This window comes from Diabrotica virgifera, chromosome 2 (assembly GCF_917563875.1).
Source record: "Diabrotica virgifera virgifera chromosome 2, PGI_DIABVI_V3a".
In the NCBI taxonomy this organism is placed as follows: Eukaryota; Metazoa; Arthropoda; class Insecta; order Coleoptera; family Chrysomelidae; genus Diabrotica; species Diabrotica virgifera.
The window spans coordinates 257,215,876-257,236,488 of NC_065444.1; the positions used below are offsets into that span (position 1 = coordinate 257,215,876).

Below are 20,613 nucleotides of genomic sequence, written 5' to 3' on the forward strand. Positions count from 1 at the left end.
AGCAAGTTGTTCCAAATATTATTATAACCCCACATACCAAATTTCATAACAAAATTCGCACTTTTAGATTTTTCATTATTTTTAGTCAGGACCCTAAAATTCGTTGTCCCGAGACGCACCCAACCACCCAACGGAGCTGAGAAGCTATTCTGCCTCCCTTGGTATATCTCCGGGCAGCGTGTGATGGCGCCGTAGATGCCACTATTAGGAGACCGGGTCTCCGTAAACGCCTGCTGCGCTGCACGGAGCATTAGCAACGGAGAATGCTGGGCTTCTCGGCTCTGTTCGTGCATCTCGGGATAACCCAGGGTCCTGCCTACAATAATATATGTAATAAAACTGGGACGCGATCATGCGTTCTAATGCTAATGCTCCGTACGTATGGATAATTAGTGATAATATGGAATTTACACGTTGTATAATAGTGAGAGTAATTGTTGTTTTCGCGATTCATGATAAACAAAACAGTATAGAGTGTGTAAAAAATTTATGGGGAGGCTGAACCTCCCTTGCCTCCTCTGACGAGCCGCCACTGGTGATCTGTCGAAATCCCTGATTTTGATGTATTTTTCATGCTCATTTTTTATCCTGACGCTAACGGCCAGTTTCACAATCTGTGGTTAACCGTAGCGGTCAATAACCTTTACCCCCAGACTAACTGACAGATGCTGTTTCACAACCACAGATTCAATCATGATTAGTTGACCGTAAGTTTTGTTTTATTTTTCTTATGTTGGTAGGAAATTATGGACAATGATCACCAGAAATAACATTTTTATGGAGAATTATCAGATCAGCCGATCAGTCAGATGAGTTTTGATTGATTTTTATTAGGATAAATTCAATAAATTGTTACCTATATTTCTTTAAGACTATTTGTTGTATATATTTTTTTGGGATTTTATACTTAGTTGTGGAGTTTATTTTGCAGATTAAGGAAAAATAAATGTGTGTATATGTGTGGTTAGGATATTCACTCCCTGCCAGACTTGTGGGTTCATATTTCATTTGCTTAATCATATTGTTAATGTTGATTCTTGCTACCTTGCTTTAAAAGTTCATATATTTTAACATACCTCCTATGAATGGGATTAATAAAATTTGATATATGATGGTTGCATCTTAGATTTTGGACCATATAAATTAGTATGCAGAACTTTTTTAAAGTATCTTTTTTTCATAAAATTAATATTAAAAATGCTTCCCATACGTGGCCAACTAAAGTACACACGCTTACATGCATATTATACATTTTAAGTTTTGTTTAAGAATAATAGGTATTTGTTTTAAGGTATTTTGCCAAAATCGTTAAAATTAAATTGTTAATATAAAAACATGTAACAAGCAAGAGACTATAAATGTGTATTAATAATTACCTCAGGAAGCAAATCATTTAAAAATCGAAAAATTATTGGCCGTTGAACTGCTAAACGCATTTAAGTACATCATATAAAAAGACTAAGTTTTCACTCTAATGGCATATAACATATCCCACCAGAATGAAAACAATGGGAACCTTCTCTGGTTACACCTCCGAGGCTTCTACAATTTGCAAATGGCTTGCAAATTGTAGAAGCCTCGGAGGTGTAACCAGAGAAGGTTCCCATTGTTTTCATTCTGGTGGGATATGTTATATGCCATTAGAGTGAAAACTTAGTCTTTTGCTAGCAGTTGCCGCTAGGGCATCTATGCCATTTCGTTCGTTGCAATTCGGGACTGCACGCTGGGGTTTGTTTTGGTTGGATCAGGGAGAGCAGCATATGTGCCTCCTGATGAGAGACTAATAAGTTTCGAAACCGGTAGAGGTGCTTGCAGCACTCTCTGATTGGACTGGAATATGGTTCGGCTGTATTTTCGTTTTGCAACGAAATTGAAAATGGTTATTCATTTTTACATCATATAAATTCATATCTGTAATTAATAATTTACGTATATCACTCTACGTTCTGCCCTGTCAATAAAACGAAATTAGGTTAGGATAACCTCTAGTTAAGAGCTTAACCATCACTCCAAGCTCTGTGTCCTTATTCTTGAATTTCAGGGAGTAGAAATGGTAAGAGAAAGTGACGTAAAAGTAGGCGTGGCTCCCTAAAACTGAAAATGCTGTATTCTTGAAAAAAATTCTCTTAATCTTTGAGAGAAATGTCACTCCCTAAGGGAGTAATAATTTCTACTGGTAGTATGTAAGAGAAATTGAAAATGGGAGTGAAAATAACAATACATAACCTTAAAAAAGCGGAGAGAAGTCTCAAAACCGTTTATTTTATTTCTATCTGCTTTCTTCAATATCCATGTTTCGGATGCATAGGATTATGTGGCTGTTTTTCATATTTTCATGTGTTTCATATTCATAGCTGTTTTTGTGATAGTAAGTCTTCTATGCATCTTTCTGTCACATAATATAATCTTTCCTCATTTCTGTCTGAAATATCTTAGCTGATCCAATTGTATGGAACTCTGGTTTTTAATTACAATTTAGAGGTTTTTTATTGAGAGGGTTTCCAATGTCAGATCTTGTCATTTTACACTGAAACTCATCCTTCAATCCACATGTTGATGTTATACCTAATGTAACTTCCATATGCAGATTTATGGATAGGATATTTCTATTATGGATTTACGTTATTTCTATCTATATCTATAGAATAATGTCTATTAGCTATCTATACAAAGATATTTCAAAGAGTAACAAGTCTGAATGATAGTGGTTTCGAGGCAAATGTTGGGAAGTGCTTCAATAACCAATATTTACGAATTACAAATGGTAATAACTATAATAACGTTCAGTGAAGATGTCACGCATATATTTTGTCATAAAATGGTAATTATTTTAGTTCCAAAGTGTAACAATTCGAGTTGTTTCATTTTGTAACTGATTTTTTTCCTAAGCGTTTTATTTTCTCAGTTGCAAACAGTTAGATTTCTAAATTTTACTCTTCAGTAGGTATCAAGGCATAATATATTCTTTTCCTATAATGGAATCTCGTTATTGCTTAGCTCACACACAGAGAAAATATTTACAGGGGGGCTTGAACTTATCTGAAATGTATCAGTTGTATCTAAAGCAGTGCACAGAAAATAATTGTCAGTCTATTAAAAAGTATTTATATGGAAATCTTTTCAATACTGAGTACAATATTTAAATTTTTTCAGCCAAAAAAAATGTTCTTTCTGTGAATATTTTAAAGATCTATTCAATAAAGAGAATCTGAAAAAACAGGAAAGCTTTAATCCTCACATTAATGAAAAGAACCAAAGTCAATTAGAAAAGAAAACGATTTAAAACTGTCTTCTTCGTCAAAACTCTAGTATGTTGTTTTGACTTGCTATATAGCAGTTCAGGTTGTTCCAAACGGGGACAGAAGTGATTTTTTTATAAAAGAGGGCTTGCCTGTTACAATTGCACAATTTACGATATACATAATAAACAAGGATATTACTTTTTATGGCATGACGGATAGCTTGTAGGGGTGTTAACAAAATAGGTGGTTGTGTACTAGAAATATTTGAGGGATCATGTTACTGAAAAACGTCATATTTTATTTTATTTAATCAGTTAAGCCCATTTGTACCTTTCGGTGTTGGTCTAAGAAACATCATATTTTACTCAGATAATTGCACTGGGCAAAATAAAAATAAGTTTATATGTGCCCTTTAATCATACATTGTCTTAAATACACATATTGAAAGCATTACTCGTAAGTTCTTTGTGGTAGAACACATCCAAAACTAGGGCGATACAATGCATGCTCTTATAGAATGTGAAAAATAAAATGCTCTGAAAGGAGGACCACTGTATGTGCCTTCACAACTAACACCTATAATAAATTGGGCAAAGAAAACTGGAAAACCCTATATTACTATTTATTTCGAGATTTCATGAATATTAAAGCTTTAGTTAAAAACACAGCTAACTACACCAAAAATATCAGCGAGGAATCAATGAAATGGAATGATGTGCATATTGTTAAAGTCGAAAAATTAGCCCCCTACACAATTTTATACAAAAAAATATTTTTTTAGGAGTTCTAAAGTATAAATGTTAACCGGAGAACAAGAGGATAGCGAGCAAATATTGATATTAGACTTCTCATACATGCTAATCAGTTATAACAGAGAATATAATATACTCTCCATTTATATTCGTTTAACATTTATATTCTTTGGTTTAATCAATGTATAATTTTATTATCAATAAATAATTATGTAAGTGGGTGTACAGATATTCCTGCCCTCACAATATTCTTTTTTATACATACAAAAGTGTATAATCTCTCATTTTTTTGTTTTAGCATAGTGCATAGTATATCATGTGGCCAAGTTATAATCATATTTTTTGTGCTACTAAAATTTGTATTATTTTAACCTGCTGTATAACAAAATGATTTTAAACTAAATATGAATTTAATGTGTTGGTTACTTATTTATTCTACAAAGTTAGGTAGGTTATAGTTTTTGTATATCTAAAAAAAAAACAACCAATAGACACACTAAATAACAAACAAAACATGTAACGTTAGTGAGAACACGAGAAATCTTTGTCAACGTTATGTACATACAAAAAGAGAAAATAAAGGCTGGTTTAAGCACAGTTTAATGTTTAGTTTAAGAAACCTCAACACAGAAATAAAATAAAGGTGCAAAGCTGGAAAACAATACTACATATTATTACAGCATGTATATGCAAATAAATTAAAAGCCACAATCAAAACAACTAGCCAAGAGTTGTATTTAGGAAAATATTCTACACTCTTCAGAAAAACTGTTTCTTTTTTGTTTGTCGAAGTCCGAAGTCGAAAACGAAAATCAAAAATCATGTAAACAAAAAAAATGATAAGGTTGACAGTTGACGGTATGTCATTTGCCAATATTTAACTTTTGTGATTGGTTCAAATTTTCAACAACAATCCGGCAACACTGTTCGCAGTTTCTCTCATTCCTTTCTACTCCCTCGATTCAAGAATAAAGCTTTTTAAAATCGAGAGAAATTATGAAGGAGTAGAAAAGCGAGCTAGCGTAGTAGGGAGTAAAATTTTCTCTCGATTCAAGAATACGCGCACTGGTTAAAAATTCCGTCGGTTAACCACAACTTCGCCGTTGACAGTTGACCTGATATCGTGAAACGCATATTTCGGGGTAACCTCTGGGGCCTGATTCTAATTCATTTCGACAGTCGCAATTTCATTTCGACACCGCCATGACAGCAACTGGGGATATGTTGAGACCATAGAGTTAAATATTAGCATAGAGAGAGTGTCATTCAGAGCGAAGTGACGACACCATCTTTTTTATTTGGATTAGTGCTGTTTCACTCTTACGCATAGTAAAGCTGCTACAGTTGTCCTCCTCTTCCGTGCCTATATTCACACTGAATGTCATTATAGATTCTCGATACAATGTGTTAGAAGGAGATGCAGCAAACCAGTCCCTGAGATCTTGTCGTCAGGAAGCGCGGAAGGTAGGCTCCCTCTATGTTAATATATACCTCTATGGTTGAGACTGCTCAGAATTTGGGTTGGCGCTTCGGTTTCTTGGATTTTGTTGATAGTCTGGGAAAATTATCGAAATAATACCATTTTTGGGAAAAATTATTTACCAGCTATTTTATTGCTAAAATCGAATCTTAAGATTGCATATATTAGTAATATGGGGTATGACAAGTCCGCAGAAAGTGTGTTATTTTATTTATAAACAAATTAGCACTCCTAAATCTTCTTTTTTTTTTCAATTAGTGGTCTGTAACTCCTATAATTTTTCCTTTGAGCCAAAAACACTCAAATAAAAATTCACCGTAATTTAGTTCTGCACAAAGTTATTTTTTTTCCGATTTCCTTCAACAAAAATTTTACTCAGAAAATCCGAGTTTTCCCAAAAAATCTGCCATTTTCAATTAAAATTTTAGGGAAGTACCTAATTATTTATCAATAATTAAATAATTGAAGACATGAAAGATTTATTATAGTAGATTATACAGAGGGGCTAAATTATGGAATAAATTCATTTCTTTAAAACGGACGATTTTGGAGCAAAATCCCGAAAGAGGTCGATTTTTATTTTTAAATTACAATTTTTTGGCATATATTTCATACTAGTGACGTCATCCATCTGAGCGTGATGACGTAATCGATAATTTTGGTAATGGGAATAGGGGTCGTGTGGTAGGTCATTTGAAAGGGCGTTTAATTCTCTATTCAGTAATATAAACATTAATATCATTAGGTATTTATACAGGGTTGCCAAAAAAAAATTTTGAATTAAATTAATTGGCGCAAAAAGAAGAATGTATGTAATTTATTTAACTCAAAATACATTGTACTGCTGTCAGAAAATAGAAAAAAAGAATGTGTGTGTACTTTGTACGCACGTAAGAAGTTATACTTCTATTATATGATTATATGATTATAAACGAAATTAATATACTTTTTATTTATATTTTATTTAAATATTAAATTAATTTATACTTAATACTTCTCAAACATTTTTATTAAAACAGTGCCAAAAATTAAAATAATAAAAAAATAAAACACACACAAACACATTAAAAATGCCACAAATGATTTCTGAACATTAATTGTCGGAAAATTTTTTAACTAAATACGTATTTTCTGAAAATAAAATTATATAATAAATATACTTACAATCATAAAATGTATAAAAAAAATAAAAAAATAAAAGTTTCTATTGGGATTCGAACCAACTTACCACGCGGCTGGTATTTGCGTTGTATTGGGATTCACCCGCATTAAAACTGCACCACAGAGGCAGCTTGTCATTATGTGCGAAGATCGTCTAACTAAACAGATTAACCTTTTGACATTTTTAACTTATGTAAATCAAATTATTTTGATTTTGAATTGAAATGATTTAGAATTGAAAAAATACAACAAAACATAGGGTAAGAAGACAATATATTAGGTGAATATTGATATAAATTTTGATGGTAATCAAATTATGTAAAAAAAAAGTATTACATACTACTTATGTATTTTGGTAGGTTCAAGGTAGGTATCGGAGCCCGTATAACGACTAATACATTTCGCAATCACTTGCGTCGTGCAAAGTGGCTATGTTCAAATATCATAACAAAATTTGATCAACTATTTATAAAACACTTACCAGTGAAAGATTCTTTAGCTTTGAATAAGCGAGATCTGCGGCACTCATACTAGGCACAGTTTGATGAGCTTTCACATTGGCATGCAACAATCATCTCTTCTATGTAAATAAGTCCAAAAATATAATATGAAAACTATTTAAAAAGGCAGTATAACCATTAACTAATTTTTTGTTTGTTGTTTCTCTTCCTACAAATTTTAAAACGCAACAAGCATACATTATAACCAAACACAGTCCCACAGCTGTGCCACAGCTGCCATATTGGATAATTTGTGTCATGTCATTTGAACATCCAATCAGAACAAAGTTATAATGCGCATGCGCCCGGTCGCTAGGTTTTCCCATATAAAATTTCACCGTCATTACGCCCGTAAAGAAGTATAACTTCAAAAAAGGTTTATTTCACAAATAAACATTTCTTTTCGCTTAAATTAAATCACAAACAGCCTCCCTCCTACCTATTGGCAGTTTGAACTTTTAATTTAAGCTAAAAGCAATGTTTATTTGCAAAATAAACATTTTTTTCTATTTTCTGACAGCAATAGAATGTATTTTGAGTTAAATAAATTACATTAATTTAATTCAAAATTTTTTTTGGCCTCCCTGTATAAATATTGATATTAATGTTTATAATACTGAATAGAGAAGAAACAATTTTTTGGCTTATAAACAAATAGAACCCCTCAGAAAATATTAGATTAAATTAAATTAAGTTAACGCTGTTCAAAAGAGCACGGCTTCTGTGTCCTTTTCGAAGAAAAACAAATTGAATTGCGAGGAGTGATTCCAGGTATAACCGGTCAAATTTGACTGGCATTTGCGACAGAGTTATAAACAACAGGATTTTAATCTTTGAACCATTAGATACCTTTTAATTCCGGTCCTCTTTGTACATACAAATTTTCATATCTTCAAGACACTCATAACAAAAAAGATTTATGTCACTGTCACCAAATTATTTAATTATTGGTAAATAATTACTTCCCTCAAATTTTAGTTGAAAATTAAAGATTTTGTTTGGAAAACCCGAATTTTCCGAAGAAAATTTCCGTCGAAGGAAATTGGAATAAATTATCAATGTGCAGAATTAAATTACTGTCAATTTTTATGTGAGTGTTTTGGTTTAAAGTTAAAATTTTCGGAGTTATAGAGCAATAATAAAAAAAAAAGATTTCGGAGCGCTAATTTGTTTATAAACAAAATAGCACACTTTCTGTGGACTTTGCACAGCTATATTACTAATATAGGAAATCTTAAGATTTGATTTCAGCATGTCCAGCAATAAAATAGCTGGTAATTAATTTTCCTTGTTATTTACTAATTTTCCCAGATTATTACCTCACATCTTTCATTGAGTTGATGATTCATGTTGTGGACATTCTCAATTATTATATTTCTAATTTAATACTATTCTATCTAATTCCTCAAAACAAGCAAATTTCAATTAAACCCAGCTATATTATAATACCTTTTGATTTAGTTTTCCTTGCAAGAAATAAACAAAACACATCTAAACTAAACCTAACCTCGCTTTTGGCCATTCATTCATCTCCGTGTCAAATAATTTCGACAGTCGCCATATTGAAAGCGACTTGTTTTTGGTCGAAATTTGATTTAGAATCAGGGCCCTGGTTATCTCTTAACCACAAGTTAACTTTACTTTGTGAAACCGGCCGTTAGTGGTGTTGCCGTTTCTCCCACATAGAAATTGTTGCCTAAGCCAAGCCGCACACCAAAGAAACATGAAACGAAAAACATGTTTCATGAAAAGAAAACACTTCTAAACAAATCTCAAAGTCCGCCTACCAATGAAACGAGTGTGATTCATGCTCATGACACATTTTTATTTTCGGAGAGTTTCATAAATGGCCGGACATATATTTGTTTAGCAGTGGTTTATTTCCATGAAACGTAATTTACGTTTCATGTTTCTTTGATGTGCGGCCTGCCTTAGAGTAAGAACAGAACAAGTGGGTCGCGGTGGAGGTGGAAGTGGAGGTCGCGGTCGATGTCGATATCCATGTAAAACAAACACATTGTAGTGAATGAAAGAGAACCATGCACTGTTATCCTTAATGGCAATTACGGTTCATTCTCTTTAATTCTTGACTAAACTGGAAAGGTGGCGCCACTAAAGACTTTTCCAAATGCGCATGTCATCGCCTCTGCAGAAACTGCAACAGCGTTGCCACATTTAGTAGATTTCTACTTTTTTGGTAATTTTTGATATTGTTTAAAAAATTCTAGTATATAGGCAATATTTTTTAGTAAATTTTTGGTATATTTCAACATTTTGTTATGACTGAAATAAAATTTTCTTTTTATAGTATTTACCCCATTTCTAAATTAGTTTTCAGACATTTTGTTACAATTTCCCAATGTCATTACCGAAAATAAGATTCAGGACGTAGATGATGAATTTTACAGAGAAATGAAACTGGAAACTGGATTCTGGTGTAAAAAACTTGCAGATTTCAAGTAGGTAGCAGTGCAAGCAGTATATCAGGTGTTATTGAAGAGTTATGGCATTCGGTGAGCCTATTAGAAGCTAACGATGGAAAACTAAAATACCTAAGCATATGTAACTTTGCAAAACAAAAAATGTTGTGTTTACGTGTTTCCAATGTAAAATGCGAAAGAATTGTGTGAAGAATTTGATCCTGACATGCAGAAATCAGTGGATGACAAAATTATATTATATACAAATATTAAATATGAAACTGATAAAAATTAATATGATAGTAGGTTATTTTTTCCCAGTTAAAATCTAAAAAAGTTTGGTTTTTTACAGATATTCATATTATATTAATTTCTAGTTAGTCAGCTGTTGTTTTTATTATAAAAAGTCCTAAATTATATACAAATACGTTAATAAAGTTTTATAGTATATTTTAGTTTTTGATTTAGTAGATTTTAGCTAAACTTACAGACTTGCAGTAGATTTTCTAAATAAAATGTGGCAACGCTGTGCAGAAATGTCATTTTATTTTGTCTTGCATCTGATGACATCGTTGTTTGTTTACATACGTGTTTGGATTTATTTTATTAAATTGTTTTTTTACTTATAGATTAGCTACATATATATAACAAAGACTTTTACTCTCTTACTTTAAAGTAAAATATTCAGTCTGTGTGTAAATTTTTGAATCAAACTTTAAAATGGTGTTTAAATGCTGTGTACCAAACAGGACTGAGAAGTAAGGAATATTCTTTTGCGTTACTTTGCATCCATGTAATTTAAAAATTTTGTGTTAATTTCGGTGCTGCCTTAATGTCAGGATTGATGTGTTTATAAACTCTGCAATGTTACAAAAAGATACTTGAAATATTTTAATTTTATTATGAGCTTTAATTTTGGTACTTTCCTGTAAATTGTGCCGTTAATTTTTTAAATAAATATTTTAATTTTTTAATTTTGTTTTTCTACCTTTCCTATTATATGAACTATATTTATAATTGCAGTAAAAGACTCCATAATGTAATGCAAATTGCAAAAAAATAATTGCTAATGTAAGAAACAATTGTCGATTATTTTTATAATTTGCATTATGTTATAGAATCTTGTTTTACTACAATAATTAGCAACAAAGCTTATTTGAACGTTTAAAATTCCCGCAATTACCCATTTAGTTCATGACTAAACCGGACAGAGGGCGCTGTATACATTGCAATTAGGCATTCCAAATCACGTGATATAATATGGCTGCTGGATGGCGAAACTGTCATCCATAGGCGTATCCAATGTTTAAACCACTTCATATTTAATTTGCTATCACAATTTCACAAATTTCGCTACACAATTAACAAAAAAACAAAACCAAACAGGATATTCTTTACAAATTTGTCAATATTCAATGTAAACATTACATACATCATGACCACCCCCCCTTAACTGTGTCTATGGCCATGTCAGTTTAGCCATCCACCGACCACCACTGACAGTTCATTGGAATCCCTAATTTTACGTATTAAAGAGTTGCCTATCTATTCTACTTATATATACCTTATCTGTGAAGAGAACAGAGCAGGTAAGTCGCGGTGGAGGTTTCGCGCGATGCCATCCAGGAGGTTTACATCGATGCTTTTGAAAATAAAATGAGTTTGTTTTACATGGATGTCTACTGCGCGGCCTACAAGGATGCTTCCCTGTGATTGGTCCGTTCGAAGCCAAGTTGTCATTACCTGCGCTATCCGAGTTGATACTTTTTATATAATCCCTTTTTTGTATTCAGTTTATTTTTGCATTTCTAAAGTAATTAAATTCAGTAAATTCAGTAAATAAGCACAGTCTTTTTGTCATTCAAATTTCATTAAACTACTTCACTTGATAGTGGTTCTAGCTCGACTGACAGCGCAGGTGACCTCCTTGCTATGTGCTGTCGACATCCACCGTGACTTAACTAATAGCATCCACCGCGACCTACACCTCTACCTCGACCCACTTGTTCTGCTCTTACCCTAACATTACAGAGTAATTTATATTTTTTATATTATAGAAACATCCAACTTGGTTATTTAAAAATGTAATGTTCAGTACAACAATATTTTTGGCTTAATCTCATATAAACATAATACAGTAAAACCTGCCATATCCGGATCAATGTGGCGACAGACCGATCCGGATATGAAAATATCCGGATATCAAGACCACTTCTGTGACTACTTCTTTTATAGTCTCTGAAACGTTTTCTTCTTCATACATTCCAGTAATCAACGCTGTCAATAACTTTCTTCGATAGACACGTTTTATAGATTCTATAATCTATATATCGCCATCTTTGAGTTCTTTTAGGTCGTGATGAGAGGGTGCGTTGTCCAACAGAAGGAGTGCCTTTCTCAGTAGATCCGGACGGCAGAACCGTCCGGATATGGGGAGGTCCGGATATGACAGGTCCGGATATGGCAGGTTGTACTGTATTTAAATTAGGCATGCCACAGAAAGCAGTTTCAGAACCTTGTTAACAATAACTAGTTTTGCAAACACTTTATGAAATGGTTATTGTTTTCGTTAAAAATGTAATATAGTCCAGGGCGCATCTGTTTTGAGATGGACGTTGAGAGGTGACTCATATTTTTTTGCAGAAATTGTTTGGAAATAACTCATATAATAATAATTGAGTTATCCTCCCACTCAAAAAGATCCGGAACATTGTTTAAATAATCAAAATGTCAAAAAATTAAGGAAAAATTCGATTTTTTTCTTCGTTTTTTGATTATAACTTTAAAAGTATTCACTTTCGAGAAAATTTGCACTGCCATAAAAGTTGCATAATTAAATTTTCTACAATATAGAATTGGTTATAAATTTTAAAACTTGTCACCCTTGTTGCAAAATAGCAATAATTGCGAAAAAACCATAAATAAACAAGTATTCGCATTTTACGGTTTTCAACCATTTATGCTACACTTAGGACCTTCATATTTTACCCAGAAAAACTTTATGATATAATCAAACAAAAGTATAAATTTCATTAAGATCGGTTCAATAGATTTTGCAAAATAAATTTTGCAATCCAGCTTTCGCAAAAAAAATTAATTTTTTCAAAATGTTGCAGGACTGAAAATAAAGCAGATAGCAAGTTGAAATTTCTTTTACATATTATAGAAGAATATCGTACCTTTCATTTTCAATTTGCAAAATTAAAATCGGTTAACTACCACCGGCGTCAGGAATTTTTTTAAATAAACATTAATTTTTGGTGCTACGCACAGGACAGCGGTGTTCGATTCACACAAGTTGATTTCCACCAAAATTTCTTCCAATCTTTATCTAATACATTACTTTCTTACTCTATGTTTTGTCGTATTTTAATATTTTAATTCCACAAAAATCAAACAAGTTTGATTATTATTTGTGAAATATTGTTTAAACAATCGCATATGTTTAAAAATAATAAACTTTTATTCTCTAAGTTAAAATATATGAACAAGGAAAGTTTTTGCTAAAAAAGTGTTATTTCAAAAGACAGAGTATGTATTTTTATTTTGCAATAAACAATTTATTTATATCGAAATTTACTAAAAATTAAAATTTATCAATAATTATCAAAGGTCATTGGAATGCCCAATCAGAGCAAACGTATCCGCTGTCCTGCGCGTAGCACCAACAATTAATGTTTATTTGAAAAAATTCCTGACGTCGTGGTGGTTAACCGATTTTAATTTTGCAAATTGCAAATGAAAGGTACGGTATTCTTCTATATTTAAAAAAAAATCAACTTGCTGTCTGCTTTATTTTCAGTCCTGCAACATTTTCAAAGAATTTTTTTTGTGAAAGCTGGATTACAAAATTTATTTTGCAAAATGTATTAAACCGATCTTAATGAAATTTACAGTATTGTGTTATTATATCATAAAGTATTTCTGGGTGAAATATGAGGGTCCTAAGTATAGCATAAATAGTTGAAAAACGTAAAATGCGAATACTTTTTTTATGGTTTTTTCGCAATTATTGCTATTTTGCAACAAGGGTGACAATTTTTAAAAAGTTTAACTAATCCTATATTGTAGGAAATTTAATCACGCATATATTTTATTTCAGTCCAACTTTTCTCAGAAATGAATACTTTTAAAGTTATAATCAAAGAACCAAGAAAAAAATCGAATTTCTCCTTTATTTTTTGACATTTTGATTATTTAAACAATGTTCCGGACCATTTTGAGTGGGAGGATAACTCAAATATTTTTATATGAGTTATTTTCAAGCAATTTCTGCAAAAAAATATGAGTCACCTCTCAACATCCAAATGTACTAATATTTTTACAGATGCGCCCTGGTCTATTAGGAATTATTTTCTTTGGAGAAATCAGCGATGTGTTAAATATTATTTTAGCTCTTCTAGCGAGTTTTCAATAATATTTTCAATTGAGTCATACCTTCAAAGTTTCCTAAGTTTGAGAAACAAGGAAAAGTTATCAGGGCCTATTGAGGTTTCTTATATTAAATCCACATAAAGTACTAAATACGTAAAGCTCATTAAGATATTAGTTTATTAATGCAGGAAGATTGTCTTGTTTGTGTGTACATAATTACACCTAACCGGTAATTACAAAAACAGTTTTAGTAAAATTGATAAATATCACTGTTTTTGTTTAGTTTTTATTTAAAACGCTAATAGTAAGCATAAAAATTTTCCGGTCTAGTCAGTTCATTATAAACAGTTACGTTGTTACACATTCATTAAAATGTTGTTTAAATCAAGTATATTATGCATATGCATAATTTGTTTAGATTTGAATGATCTACTGATTTATTTTAGTATTATAAGAAATTAAAAGCAAAACTAAATAATTTAAAAAATTAACGAAGGAAAAACAAAATACAGGCATATCACAATAATTGCAGGAGAATTACAGGAATTACTAAACATACAAGCAGTTTGTGCATGGTACTCAAAGAAGAAGTACCTATTTCTTCGAAACCAGATGCAGAAGTCTCGCCGGATTCTAGACTCAATTGTAATTGAGATTTGTTTTCAATGAACAGCGGAGGCGCAAAATTTCGAACCAATGCTTTTTAAACGCATTTATTATTTTCGAATCATGAGAAAACTAATAAATATTGTTTAAAAATCTAAACGCAGAATGAAAGATTACATTATTACCGAGGACAGAAAGTCCCTTAGAATAAACAAAAAGTTTCTTTTGAATGAGATATTTGAAATTAAAAAACATACTAAATTTTCTTTCATTTTTCACCCCTGCCACTTATTAAAATAAACATTAGAGAAGTTATCCTGGACTTTGGCCTCTCGGTAATAATGCAATCTTTGCTTTTATTCTGCATCTAAATTTTTCAAAATACTTATTAGTTTTCTCAGGTTTCGAAAAAAATTAATGCATTTAAAAAGCATTGGCCCGAATTTTTTTTGTTCCTACGCTCTTAACTGGGTCTCGGTTTATTCTGCTTTAAAGAACCCCATAATTTTTTTGCTTTTTCTTACTCTTTCTTCTCGCTGTTGTTTTCTTTTACTGTTTTGATATCCTTGTAGAGGTATTATAATAGCTAATAGCTCATTTAGCTTCATATTACATTAATATTATGATCTCTTTCCATATATTTAATTATTAATTTATATTATTTATTACGTGAATACCTAAAATTATTTTTTTCCACAACGAATAGGTACTTAAAAACTTATTTAATCTTCGTCTATTTTAAGAAAATGAAAATAAACTTTAGAGATTAAAAAGCATTTGTCATGGCATCAATATAAAATGCATCAAAACTCTTATAAACGATATTACAATAATTATGCAATCAGTGGCGCATGAAATATGATCAATTCTAATTTATAAAATCTAAAAAAATAATGAATGTAAAAAATATTTTATTTTTATATCAGCGCCCCTCAAAATTTGGTGCCTCAACAGTCACCCGGCTTGACCACCCCTTCCGTATGTAAGTTGCCATACTTTTTTCTGCCAAGTTTTCCTGAACTCGTATAATAATAATAAAATTTAATTTATTGGCCTTCTAAACCATACAATTATAAAGATGTCATCAAAAAATTATATATATTATATAAATAAAATATATACATGCACAAGTGCGAAAATAGAGATAACAAACATAAGTATTTACAATGATTAGGTACTGATACAGATGATATATAGTATGTACATCATTTAAGTACCCAATCGCCTTGTGCAAACATTCTCTACTGAGTAGAACATGTCATCCAATAAATAATATTTGTCGTTTTTGATTATTAAAAGAGACCAGCCTAGTACAGAGACTTTGAAAACTAGCATGATTAAACATGTTTAAAATGGATTTGGTCTGATATTCCCGTACAATATGAGTGGAGATCACTATTCCTTTCAAACGATTAAATCTTTTATACCTGGATCCTGCGTACCAAAAAAACGTTGATTAATAGCTTAACGGTGTCTCGTCGGACAAACTTTGACATATGGGAACACTGGAACAGGGGAAGTTTCATTCGTGGAACATGTTAAAAATTTGGAACGTCAGACTACGAAAATGTCCCATGTATTTTGTCGGACAGAACTTCCAATAATTGATTTGTTACCCTTTCATTAAACTGCCATGCAAAAATCAGACTGGTATTTATCACCAACTGGGCATTTTAATAAGTCCGATACGTAGAACATATCAAATGACAGGAATTGTGGCAGGTGATAAATACCAGTCTGATTTTTGCATGAGAGTTTAATGAAAGGCTAACAAATCAATTGGAAGTTCTTTCGGACAAAATACATGTAACGTTTTCGTGGTATGACCATTCCAAATTTTTAACCTGTTCCACAATTAAAACTTCCCCTGTTCCAGTGTTCCCACATATCAAAGTTTTTCAGAGTAGACACCCTTAAGCTATTAACAAATTTTCAGCTTGCTATTAATCAACTTTTTTTAGACCTCGGGATCCAGGCTTATATGCGAAAGTGAAGGATAATCATTTATACAGTCTATTTGCGTCTATTTGCAAATTATTTCATATTAGTTTGCTTACTCGACAGTTAGATTTGGTTTGAATTCAGAGCACACCTCAGGCTGTTCTGATGATACCAAGAGGTTGAAACTGAAACATATATAACAGATGGTGGTGGTCTCTGAAACAAATTAAATCTTAACTGTCTTTATTTAAGTCTTTTATCGTTTAATTATTCAATAATTATATTCCCATACTATGGCACTTTCTTTTCTAAATGTATGTATGTATGGTTCATTCCACCAACATACGCCTGTTTGGGATTATCGCGACAACGAATATTTCAGTGTGCAACATAAGAAGTACGAAAGTAAATGGCTCTAATAATTATTCCATTAAACAGCAATATAATTTGCAATTTATTTTCGTTCTTCATATTTTGCACAATAAAATATTCGTTGTCGAAATAATCCAACACAGGCGTATATTCGTGGAATAGCGTATATGTATCAATTCATTTTAAATGAAAACTAGGACAATCCATTTTCATTTGTGCTATATATAGTTAGTTCAGGAAATATTTACATAAGAAGTAGATAGTAGACGACCTTCTATAGATAGCACTTTTTAAATGGTAATCGTATTGAGAAAATTTTAATTTTGCATGAAGTTCAAACTTTTAATATCGGTATTTTTGTGACGTTACAGATAAAGAGAAACGGCGATATCATTTTAATTGGGTTAAACAACAACAAGAGAAATATGTATATCTCTCTTGGTATGTAAGTTATCTTAAATGTTATTAACAATAACATACAGGCACTAACAGTGATATTTTCAATACAAATATTTGTATGTTTTTCAAGATCAAAGATTTGTGTAGCTGTTGACGTATTGTTTTTTTCGTTCTTCTTCAAAACCATTCGTGACACTATGCTGAACCTAAATTTCGACTCATTAGGTGTAGCCCGTTCGCTAGCATTGAATTCTGCTATCTTTTTCGTGGCCACCATTGTCATCTTCTACTCTACATTTTATTATCATCTAGGACCTAGGACTCTTTAGACAATTCTTTGTTATCTATTCTCACTATACAGCGATACAATATTAATAATCTCCGAGTAATGCGATATATGGAAAAGAAGAATCTATTCGGAAAACAAATCATCATGTTCTAACCCCATTCTTATCCAATTCCTACTACTTCTTCTTTAGGCGCCGTGTCCGTATTCAGACGTTGCCCGTGCCGGATTTATGGTACTTGCGGCCCTAGGCCAAATTACCCCCAGCGGCCCCCGATAACTTCACCGAGGATGTAATTAAAGTATAAAACACATTTCATATTAATACATAACGTTTATTTTAATTTTACTTTTTAAAATTGGTCCAAAATACAAAGCAAAGCCTACATGAATAGAAATGCCACTAATGTTCTATTTGAATACGGTACATAAAAATTTTGTATTCACTAATTAAATAATCGTGGTTTACAAATTTGGATAAAACCCCAAAACAGTTCTAACAATATTAAGAATACAACTAATAAACTTCGTTCAATTCTCATATTATTCTCTTATACTGAAAAACGTCAATGTCATGTTCTTAATTTGGATAAAGTTGGATTAGTGATTAACATTGACACTCACTCCACCCAATACTCATAATAAATCTCATATCTAAACTCTAAATACTCACTTTTCTAGCTTTTTTGACTGCAAAATCAAATTAAAGTCTAAGGCTTGAAAACCTCAGTATTTGAAACAAAACTAGCCAAACTAGACAATCTAGAATCTTCGTCAGAAGTCGAGTTCCTCAAGTAGTTTTTGATTATTTTCAACACGCTGAATGATCTTTCTCCAAATGCATAAAATGTCATCATTCATGCGCAAAATGCGCATGAATGACGAATACGCAAAGCCGTTTCCTTATTCGGAAATAATGTTGTTAACCGTTTTTCACGAATGAGTTTCAGATACTCCAGAAGTGTATTCCTCGGAGGTTTGGTAATCTTGTTATCATAAGGTTCCCTCTCTTCATCAAATATACCTTCAACAAAGCCTTTAAACTGCACACACTCTTCTCCAAAGTCACCATCTACATATGTCGATTTGATACTTTTTAGCCAAAATAGAAGCTTTTCCCCTGATTTCTTCATTAGACATTAACGTTTTTTTTAAAATCCAAGTTCTTCATTTCCAGTTCTTTAAAATCCAAGTTTTTCATTTAATTCTGAATAAAGCCTGTCAATAACAACATTGAATCATTTAATCTTGAAGTCTTCTTTCAATTCTTTGCCATTAAAGTGGAGTTCAGTGGATTTATCTTCTTTGTCTTCGCCAGGGAGAGCTTTTTTTGCGGGCATCTTTTTATTTCAAGAATGTAGGTTTCATTTTTAGACAACTCTTTTCCTCTTTTTTCATAGGAATCAAAGTTGTCTCTCAGACGCAATACATACTCCTTTAGAGATTTGTATATGTTGCAAGACACATTTAAGTCTGTAGCAGTATTTTGTAATGTTTTGCTACTCTTGTCAAAACGTTGTAAAATACCATACCACATGTTCATTAGAATAGCATTCTCTAATTTGAAAAATTGTTTACTGGTTCCATTAGCTTCAGCTCGGCTCACATTTATGTCCCCTGTATCCGCTGATTTTTTTACTGCATCGTAGTAGCTCCAGTAGTTCACTAAAATAGCTTTTACAGCAGGCCATTTGGCACCTTGTAACGTTTATTTTTTTTTTGGAATGGAGGGTTTTTTTTCGTTATTGCTATTTTTGACAATGTTTTCCAACACGGCTTATCTTGAAGTAGATGTACTCATGAAAACGTAAAATTCTTGAATAAACATGAATAGTTTTGTTACTGCCAAACAACAATCAGTCGCATGTATGCCTACTAAATTCAATAAATGAGCGGAGCATGGAACATGCTCAGTTAAATTGTTATGTTCTTTTATTAGCGCTTGTAAACCTATATATTTGCCTGACATATTCGAGTCATTCATTATCATATGACTAGCCTCTAATATCGCAATTTTGGAACACAAAAATTCAATTTTTTTACCAAAAAAGTGGTTTTTTACAAAACTCTGCGGCCCCCTTTTGCTTGCGGCCCTAGGCCGAGGCCTTGTCGGCCTAGTGGTAAATCCGGCACTGGTTGCCGTTGGCCGTCATCATGTTTACATTTTCCTAAAACCTTTTTCTCCTTTTTGCGGTGTTTATGAGCAGACGTTCTGAATTCACCATTTCATACTATAGGATAGACCACACATAACATTTAGGACCTCCTTGCGAATATTCATCGACAGGTTTCTGTTACATAAAACTGGTTTCCAGGTCATAAAAGCCTTACGTGAGTTTTCAATCCTGGTTATTATCTCTTCATCAGAGTCATATTTACATTTAACCACCTGCCAAGGTATTTAAAATGGTTTTAAACATTATATCTCCTCTCCATTAAGAAAAACCAGACCTTTATGTATATTAATCTTTCCAAGTGCCATCCACTTTGTCTTTGAAATATTGATTTTAAAACGTCTCCGATAACTTGCTTCACTGACTAGATTAACTAATGTCTGGAGATCTTGTAAGTTTTTTGCAAGTAAATTCTTACTGTTTTCTACTAACTTCTCAAATCAACTCACCAACCCGCCTGACAAGCGTGGTGTTTAATTGCCAAATCTCCTCAGCATGAACAGGCATTCAAGAAAAGGCCTCTCTAGTACGTTCTTTAACGGTAAAATATTGCAAAACTTCTAAATTTTAAAGAACCGCTTGGATTGACATGAAATTTGGTACACACATAGCTAACAAGTCAAAGAAAAAAAGTGATATTGTGCCGATATGTGCTTTTGCCCTGGGGGTGGTTTTCACCCCCTCTTGGGGGTGAAAAAATATTCGTCCAAAGTAAGTCCGGAAATGGATAAACTGAATAATTTTAAGTAACTTTTGTTCTATAGAGTTTTTTCACTAAGTCAATACTTTTCGAGTTATTTGCCAGTGAATATGTTCATTTTTTCAACAAAATAACCACACTTTTAGACGGTTTTTCGCAAATAACTCAAATAGTAAGTATTTTGTGGAAAAAATATTCTTAGCAAA

At 32.0% G+C, this 20,613-nt stretch overlaps 1 protein-coding gene across 1 annotated transcript in view; it reads left to right on the forward strand.

Moving 5' to 3' along the window:
* Positions 1-20,613, forward strand: part of LOC114337738 (4-hydroxybutyrate coenzyme A transferase) — a 92,426-nt gene that overhangs the window by 44,291 nt on the left and 27,522 nt on the right. The window lies entirely within an intron of this gene.